We start from the raw sequence: 9,567 nt of genomic DNA on the forward strand, positions 1-9,567 counted from the left end.
TTCCCACCTGCTTCTAGTCCCTTTTGCATGTTAGTTACAATGGGTTCAAGTCAGGTTTCAAGCTCTAGAGTTGGGATCGTGCATGGGAGACAGTGGTTTGTACACAAAACCACACAGATCTCTTATTGCTGTGATGCCCTGGAGTATCTCTCCTGCCCTCCCACCACAATTCCAGGATGTTGGAGATGTCCTGTAGCTCTTGCATTGTGCTGACATGGATACTGCAGATACCTGGTGGCATCTCAACTGCACCACTGAGCGTAAGCAGCAAATTCAAGCCCTCAAATCTGGGGAGAGGATTTTCTTCAGCAGGAGCTGAAGGCAAAGTCAGCAGGATTTGATCTCACATCTTTGGTGACTGCTGGTTGCTTTGGATCTTCTGCCTAACTTAGGGCATGTCCTCACTTACCCAGGTAGGAGGCAAAAGGAGCCTGTTCCAGGCCACTCGGTCAGTTTGACGATGGAGTGAATTCCTTTGTTCACCATAACCTTGTGGAAGCACTGTCTGTGCAGTATCCTGAGCATGCCCACTCCCCACTGGATGCACACAGGCTGGGGGGATGCTGCACTACCTCCAGCTGTGCACCCTGAACATCTGTCTCAACATATTTGTCTATCTCACCTTTTTTCCTTTTTTTTTTTTTCAATTTGCATGGCTTCACACATCAAGATAGAGTGATGTGATGATGTTGTGGTGAGTCTAACACACTGGTTTTAGCCCAAATAGTTTCTCTGATTCTGTTCCTGGTGTGGCCACATAAATGCCTGGACTGGTACAAGTCAAGAGGCAGGATCAGGCCAGAAGCAAATGGACAGGCCTTGGTGGGAATGAGGATGACTTTCAGTGCTGGCAGAGTTTCATATAAGCTGTAAGTGCTTTGATGACCTGATTTAAACCATTAACATCGTTAAGTATTTAATTAAGGAAGTGAATAATTAATTATATATGTCCATACAATTGTAGTCATGATAATACTACTGCTAATGAACAATAATTAACAATGGGTTGCATTTGGAGAGGCAGGAACAGTGCTGGCACCACTGAGATTCGGAATATGCTCTGGGAATGGTCACAGGCACTGATCAGTCCTGGCTGTCCCTGAGGAGGGTTGGGGCATCTTCCCAGGGAAACCTTCCTTACACCACATCCAGCCTTTCTTTGCCTTCCCTGCCTTGGCATCACCTTCAAGGACTGTGGACTTGTGAGGGCTCTGGTTTGGGCAGAGCACGTGTTGGGAGCAGGAGGTGGTATCACAGCTTAGGAGCAATGGGGACTGGAATATTCCAGGTTTCCTGTACCTTGTCCTGGGGGCTGACTCCCTTTGCTCCATCCCCACCCTCCCCAAAACCACATCTCCTGTGCTGGTTAGAGAAACAAGCGCTGGAAAACCACCCTTATCCATTGTTGTGGACCTTGAGTCGGGCACTGCAATAACAGAAAAAGATGCCAGTCTCTTCTCCCAAATTCAGGAGTGGTGAGTCTTGCCAGAGACTTTTAATTTGCTGGTTGTCACCAGTCACTTATAGCTCTGTGTGTGTGCTAATGCAAGCTGCTCCTCTCTGAGCTGAAGCCCATAAATAAGAATTAAATAATGGTAGCTTCAGCAGGGAAGATGATGGCGATGTTATTGTGATAGATATTCATGCTGGACCCTTTGTGGGCTGTGGGATGAAATGTGAGCTTCCTACACAGTCAGGAACAGCCCAGAGAGCATTTGGAAAATTCAGGGGGAAAAACTGAATTGATTTTTGGCCTTCCTAAGGGAGGAAACTCTCAGGACATATTTTCCTGGCTGTGGGAGTAGCCTGTGCGATGGGTAACATGTTCTCCATACATACGTCCCCGTCTCACTTTGCATCCTCAGGAATGCAAGGTTAGCAGGAAAATGCAGCTGGGGATCTGTAATGAGAAATCTGCCGACTCTTCAAAGAGCATCTCTGATCACTTTCACAGGCACATTCAGCTTTCAAAGACACGCTGCTGACGTGAGGGGCTTCGGCTCCGAAAGCTGCAGGACCACCCTGGGAATGGAGGGGCAGTGCTGGACACGGGGGGAGAGGCTGTTGGGAGGGGGCAAATATGCAGCTGTGAGGTGCCAATGGGACAGGGCATTGTGGCTTCTGGGGGATGGTCATTTTGGGGTGTTACACCCGAATAGGTTCTTCCCTGTCCAGCTGCACTGTGACACCCATCCCTTCCCCATCCATCCATCCATCCCTCCATCCATCCATCCATCCACCCCTGCAACCCCCAGCACTGTGCAGAAATCCCCTCCCCAGGGGATGCTGAAGCTCTCAATGGCTTGTGCTGTCCTTTTTAACCTCTGCAGCCTGCTCTCCTCAATTCCTCTGGGGTTTTCTCCCTCTTCCATTACTCAGTAGAGGAAGCAGTAAGGACAGGAGAGGAGGAGGCAGGGCCAGCTGGCAGGACAAAGTGTTGGCAAGAACTCCTCCTCCCTCCTGCTCCCCACACAGCTCAGCACCTGGACAGCCACGGACACAAACCCAGTCCCAAGTGCCACTGTGGGACATGGCTCCCTCTGCAAGGGCCCAAGGACACCAGGAGGGACAGCAAAGCAGCACTGAACTCACCAACCTCCAGATGAGCCAGCAAGGGAAAAACAAAGGGCTGGGGGGAGCTGGAAGGGACTTGCAGAGACATCCAGGCTCCCTGTTAAATCAGCAAAGGTATTTTGGCCCCTTTCTCCTTTGCCCAGAGGCTGTCCCATAACAGCACTGCCATGGTAGTCAGAAACCTTCTTGTAACCACTTGGTTTCATTGACTCAGGCCATTTGCCCTTAATTTTGCTCTTCCTGATCTTTCATGTTTACCCCCGAGATAAATGTGCAGACAACAGCTGTATCCCATCCTGGCTCCCATTTTGGTAGACTAAGCAAGCTTGGGGGGCTATTCCTGTGGGGCAGAAGATTCCTGGATCAAAGGCTTCGCTTTCACTTGCATTGGGCACTTTCCCCTAAGAGTAGGTTTGTCTTGATGTTATTAACACAGCACATGAGAAGGAAAAATAATGGAACGTCCTTAGCCTTGGTGATGCCAACCACATACACATAAATACATGGGATTTTTTTTTTTTAAATTAATTGAAAAGAAAGATCCATCACAACATCAAGGCTTGTGGAAAAATCTCATGTATTCTTTTTTTTTTTTTTTTTGCATGAGCAATCCCATTTGTGGACTGGTGCTAAAAGAGCTGCTGGAGGATGAGTGCTTTCAGAAGTGAATTGATTAGAGGAAAATCCCACCTCCTTAATAGTTATTCAGACTCATTTCATATTTTACAGCTATTACGTAGTTATAAAGTAGCTGATAGAAATGGTCCTGGATTACAGATGGGAAAACTATTTCTCATGAAAAGATCAAAGTCCCGGTTTCCATATTTGAGCACCTTTAGCAATAAATCACATGCCAGGATATGAAATTTCTGCTTTCTGCTTTCAGACCAACAAGACTGAATGATTACTCAAAAACAGAGAGTTTAATTTTGATTAGATTATCAAGTGTTTTCGAAATCTCATATACATAAAGATACATGTTCAGCTCTGTCACTTAACCAACCTTTCTAAAGAGATAACCCATGGCTTGGGATCAGCCGTGGATTGTCACTCCTTGAAGCATTTTTTTCACTAAATAGTAGTTTATTTCACTGAGAAGTTATGCTCTTGTGGTGACAATCCATCATTGCTCACAGGACTGGTGTTGTCAGTAAAACCTTATTTACTGCTCCTCTGACCAACTAAAAGCTTTTCAAATGGGCAGGAATACACATGTCTCCAGAGAAAACGAGAGACCTTGGCTTCTGGGAGCAACTCAGCCGATCCTCCAAAAGTCTGAAAACACTTTTTACAGGCTTCTGCTACTGCACAAAATAAATCCAACCCAGAGAACCCTTGATCTGCCAACAGGACCAAAAAAGTGCCAACACAGTTGGACTCAATGATCTTAGAGGTCTTTTCCAATAGTAATGATATTATGATTCTAAGAAAGTCAATGAAAACTAAGCCGGGGTGACCTTATCTGGAAGGAGAAAATAAGGAAATTTCTTCATCTCCAAGACTCCTAAAGGGAGAGCTTTGGGGCTCAGCTCAGGGTCAAGGCTAGGTAAGATGCTGCAACTTAACTATTGCATTTTTCATAATTTTGACTAGAGTCTCAGGCTTCTGCGGGTGGGAAGACAACAAAAGAACCCTGGAAGGCAATGGAAATTTTACCATTGACTTTCACGAAGATCTCATTTTTTCTTTTTATGTTGTTACAAAACTCCAGTAATGAGAGTCCTATAAGGATGGGAGAATCACAGGTTTCCATTTTCAGAGAAAAGCCTCTAAATGTGACTTTTAGACATGCAAGCATAGATACAAAGAAGAAGTCACAATTACTAATTTAATATCTCAGACTGAAAACTGGCCCTTGCTGGGGACTGGGCCTTGAATTTTGTCTGCTCAAGGTCAGCAAAGCTGCCCAGGGAAGTTAATTTTTAACCTCCCTGTGGAGTGCTCTGGTAGTCAGGAGATGTGAAGTGGTTCAATTATTGTGTAGCTGTATGTCTGGGATAAAAACGCTTGTGTGTGAGACAGGGTCACAACACCCCCCTATCTTTCTGGTGCCATTTCAGCTGGCCCAGGGTGTCCCACCTGGTGTCCCACCTGGCCTCCAACTGGGCCAGAATGGCTCAGGTCTTCTGCAAGTCCTATGCCAGACTTGTCAGCCCCCTGTCCTGAGTAATCCGGAGCTTCTCTAAAGCATTGTTTATGTTAAGCACTGAATCATATTCCTGTGCCAGGTCAACCTGTTCTTCATGTGCTGCCTGCAGCTATCAGGGACAATCCTCTGTCCTGTGTCTTGCTGTGCCCATCCAGCCTCCCAAGACTGAGCATGAACAACTAATGAACCTCTGCATCTTTCCTCCTTGATCCATAATTCACTGCTTGTGAGCAATGAAGGACATTCCTGGCTTTCCTCGATGGTCAGAGGTGAGAAGGGAAATGAAGAGCTCAGCACTGGCTTCGGTGGGGTCCTGTGAGCCAAATGGTGGTGGTCTCCCATGGACAATGGGAATTTCATCCCAAGTGCTGTCATCCCACACATCAAGAGCTGCATCCTTACCCTCCTGTGCTCTCCAGGGGGAATTTGGGGAGGTCTTCAGTACATGTGCAGCCTCAGCCAGGAGTGCAGCTTGAAGGGGAGGGAGCACATGGCACCCAGGGCAGCGCTGGAAAGCAGATGGGGCTGAGCATGGAGAGAAATGAGCTCTGACTTACCCAACATGCGTGTCTGACACAGCTGCTGCTCTCCCCAGGTTTGGAGAACTCTGATTGTGGGGGCAAAGCCCCTTGCAGCACTCAGGCCATGAGAGAGATGTGAAGAGCTGACAAAAGGGAGCTAAACCCTCCATCCTTTTTGTGAGATTCTGCTCAGCCTTTTCATTTTCCTGCCCTATAAAGCCTTCTCTTCCCTTCTCCATCACATTTTCCCGCTCATAATTATTTCATCAAATCAACCTCTTCTCCTTTCTGTTTTCCCCTGCAAGTTTCAAACTACCCAACCCCACTCTGTGATAAATCTGCCTAAAACCACAGCTGCTTCTGCCTCCCTCATGCCCAGGGTTTGCCTGTTTTTACTGAGCGCTTTTTATTGAGCGCTTTCTATTAGACACATATATATGTATATATAAATATATATTTTTATGTGCCTCTTATTTTCCTCCCAGTGCTATTTTCTTTCCACTGTGTTGTTTTTGCTCCCTCTCTGGCCTCATATGGCCATTTGTCACTCTTTGGATGTTTTTTTCTTTTATCAAGATGTTTTCTCCGGGAACGCTTCCCGCCAACGCCGGCTGCCTGGCCCATTAACTTCCCGAGTTCAGCTGACAGCCTGGACTCCAAGTCCCATTGCCTTGTGATACTGAGTGCTTCTGAGATGCAGGAATTAGTTGGTAAAACGACCCAGTCACATGCATAATAGGAAGAAATACAGTTTCAGGGTAAAAAAAAGATAATAAATTTTGCAGCTGTACTCAGATCCTTCTCTCTTTCTCCTTTCTCCCCCTTTCTCTTGTGTGATAATCTGATAAATGGTTGTGGAAGCTTGACTGTTTCTTAACTGGAGCTTTATTGAAGCATTTGCTGCTGCAGATGAATTGTGTTAAATTTCTCACAAACATGCCAAAGAGTCCAGCCCATTGTCATTCATGAAGATCGATCAGGCTTGTGTCCATATTATTGACACACAGAGAGGCCTTTGAAAATCTTTGTTTAAGCACTCAACCGGTGCCATGAATTATCTGTATTTAAATTAGCAAGCTTGCATTTGAGGATTCATTACGCTTCCCTGCTAATTGGGTCTTGCTAATGATCATTAAACCAACGTCCCCACCATCTTGTTAGCTGACAATTTAAGGGATCGTAAAAGGCAGCCAGCAGGGAGGCTGCATGATTCCAGAGGTTGTTAATGGCTCTGGAGCTCGTTCAGCTCCGAGTTGGTGGTTTGATGCCAGCTCAACATGTGCCTGTGCCACAAAAATAACTGTCGTGGTAGACACCCTGCTAAAGGGCAGAGGACACGTGCAGGGCATGAGGTGATGGCTTCCCAACCCTGTGGAGCAGAGGAATGCTGCCTGGATGCCTGGATGCCTGGATGTCCTTGTGCATGGTTTATACTCAGGCAAACCTGAAGCCTTTCTGGACTGAGAAGATTCAGGCTAAAAGGGGATCTTTGTCGTTGTCCACCACCCAGCTCACAGCAAAGTTAATTATTTATCTCCTCTGCCTTGCCCTCAGGGTAGGGGACATTGCCATTAATGTGCACAGCCTGTGGGGGTTGCAGGTCCAAGCCCCATGGAGAGCCCAGATGGGAGCAGTTACGTGCAGGTGATGGATGACCCTGTCTCCTCTGGAGGAGCATTTTCCTACAGCAAATGCAGCCCTGGGAGAATCTGACCTTCCATTGTCCATCCTGTGGCTGCTGTGGGTCACTGACCGCTGCTCAGCCCCTCCTCAGGATGAAATGCTGCCTCCCTGCTTTGTTAGCAGGAGGACTGAGGGGGAAAGGGGAAAAAAACAGGGTGGGTTTTGAACAGCAGCAATTTTAATTTTGAGCCCTGATGGTTCTGAGTTGGTGCAATCAACATTTGGCTGTGGTTATCTCCTGGATATTCACAGACTGGATATTCACTCACATGGCTGCACCCTGCAAGCAGCCTCCTGTGGATGGTCAGGTCCCCACAGCTGATGCAGTGAGAGCGCCAAGGGGCAGAGAAAGTAAATGAATTAGGTAGTTAAACCTCCACCTCGATGATTTAGTGATAATTACACACTGAAAAGCAAAACGAGCGGCTGTTTGCATAGCAACTGCAACAGAACTGCGCTGCAATCACAGCTCTGCCGCAGACCAAGGTGGCTGTTTTGAGGGCTCCTGTCCAATCTCTGGGTCTTCTCCAGTGTGCATTCCCAGGTGGAGGAGCAGGGGAAGGTGAAATGAGCAACTGGATGGACAAACCCACCTCAGGGTGTAGGGTGCACGATGGGGTTTTCGGAAGCACCTGAGGTGTACCAGGAGGCTGCACCAGTGATGCTGGAAGCACCCATGAACCCACTGCTGGAGAAGCAGTCCTGAGTCATGGAAGGTCTCCCAAGAGAGAGTTGGAAAAAGCAGTAGATGAAGGTGTCCCAGTGTAGGTCAGACCCCACACCAACTGTTCCAGCCAGTGGTGAAGGTCCAGGGAGTGTGATGAGGCAGGCAGTCCATATTTAGGGCAAAAATGCTCAGAAACAGTGTGTGTCTGTGTGTGTGGTTTCTCTTTTTCATTGAGTTTCAGTGTGGCTGGAAAACTAAAGAATTAGGACAGGAATATAATGGAATCATAAGACAGTTTGAGTTGGAAGGGACCCTTAAAGGCCATCTAGTCCAACCCCCCTGCCATAAGCAGGGACATCTTCAACAAGGTCATGTTGCTCAGAGAAAATATGTGTGGAGGTGACTGAAAACCCATCAGAGATGGGCCAGGGCACACTTCAGATTCCTTATGGAATAGGCATTCAAGCCTGAAAAAACAATGGTACCTGCTCAGCAAGACTCATTAACTAGACTGAAATGGATTTGTAATTATTAATTCCCACAGAACTTCCTATGGATGAGTTTGGCTCCATGGCCCATCTAGAGCCAAATAATCACGTATGGATTCTCCCACAAAGTAATGCAACAATGCACGTTCCTCTCTTTCTGCCAAATGAGCTGAGTGTCAACCTGAAAGTCTCCCTCATATTCCTAAACTTTTCCTGGGGTCTCAACACAGAACAAAGCCCCAAGGCACTCAAGCACCAGCCTCCCCTTGACCTAAAGAGGGTCCCAAACAGCTGAATACCCTCCTCTATCAATCCTGAGCTGAATCTTTACAACCTTGGAGAATTCATATCCAGTATTAGACGATAAATCTCTGAGATTTTAGGGGTCAGAGCTTTAATAAGGCAAAAGAGAGAAGCCATGCAGGCTCTCAGGCGTCTTGTGCCCTCTCAGACCACACAGGGAGCCAGAGATGTCCCTCCAGTGGGTCTGGGGATGAGCCACATGGGAGCAGAGTCTGGTGGAGAGGGGGGACGCAAGACATCCCCAAGCACAGTATATTTGGGGACAGTTGGATGAGGCCCTTAATTGTGCAGGCTCTGGAGTCCTGGTTGTAATTTATCACAACCTCGACACAGATGTTGAAAATAGGGCAGATGAATCATGCCCTAAAAGTGCCTGTTTCTGCTGACTACAAAGGGAGCCTGGGGTGACCAGCTCTGCTGGAAATGTCTGCATTGTGGATATATGAAGTCAGGTGAGAGAAATCCCACATCTCCCACTGCTTCATCTCTTTTTCTTACCTGGAACAGTCACTTCTCAAGATAAAAGGCTGTCCCAGGCTCCAGGGCTACTTAATCCTGTATTGAGCTGCTTAAATAAATGACAGCAGTCAGCTGGGTAGGAATTCCTGCAGACTTGTTTGCAAAGTCAAAGTCAATTTTGAAGCAAGGCTGCTTTACTTCAGTGCAGTGGACAGGAATTCAGCAGAAATTTCAGAGCTGAATTAAAGGTTTTTAGTGCAGCCAACTGGGAAATGAGTGATGCAATCGGCCCACTCTTCCCAGTATTGCTTATTCTCAGATTAAATTCAAACAATTGTATTCCACCCCGACAGTTTGCACTTCCTACAAGTTTTTGTGCTGATTACACGTATTTCCCTCATGACAATTATTGTGGGGGTAATGGGAGGAATTTGGGTTCTTATCTCTCTACTACCCCAAACAATCCAGTCCTGTGCCTTCCCAGGAGCAAACAACTCATCTGAAGGTCTTCCATGAAACTGAACCCCAGGCAAATCGTTGATAAAACGATATGTTTAAATGTCATCAAATTAAACCCCAGGCAAGCTGTTGATAGAAATAATAGGTTTAAATGTCATCATTAGGTTTCATTGTTATCAACCTGCTGAGAATAGCAGCATCTCTCACAATAAGATTTGCAGACTGAAGGAGACATCAATGAATTGGTTCCCTACATCTTCTATG

Source organism: Pseudopipra pipra, chromosome 1 (genome assembly GCF_036250125.1).
Source record: "Pseudopipra pipra isolate bDixPip1 chromosome 1, bDixPip1.hap1, whole genome shotgun sequence".
NCBI classification, from domain to species: Eukaryota; Metazoa; Chordata; class Aves; order Passeriformes; family Pipridae; genus Pseudopipra; species Pseudopipra pipra.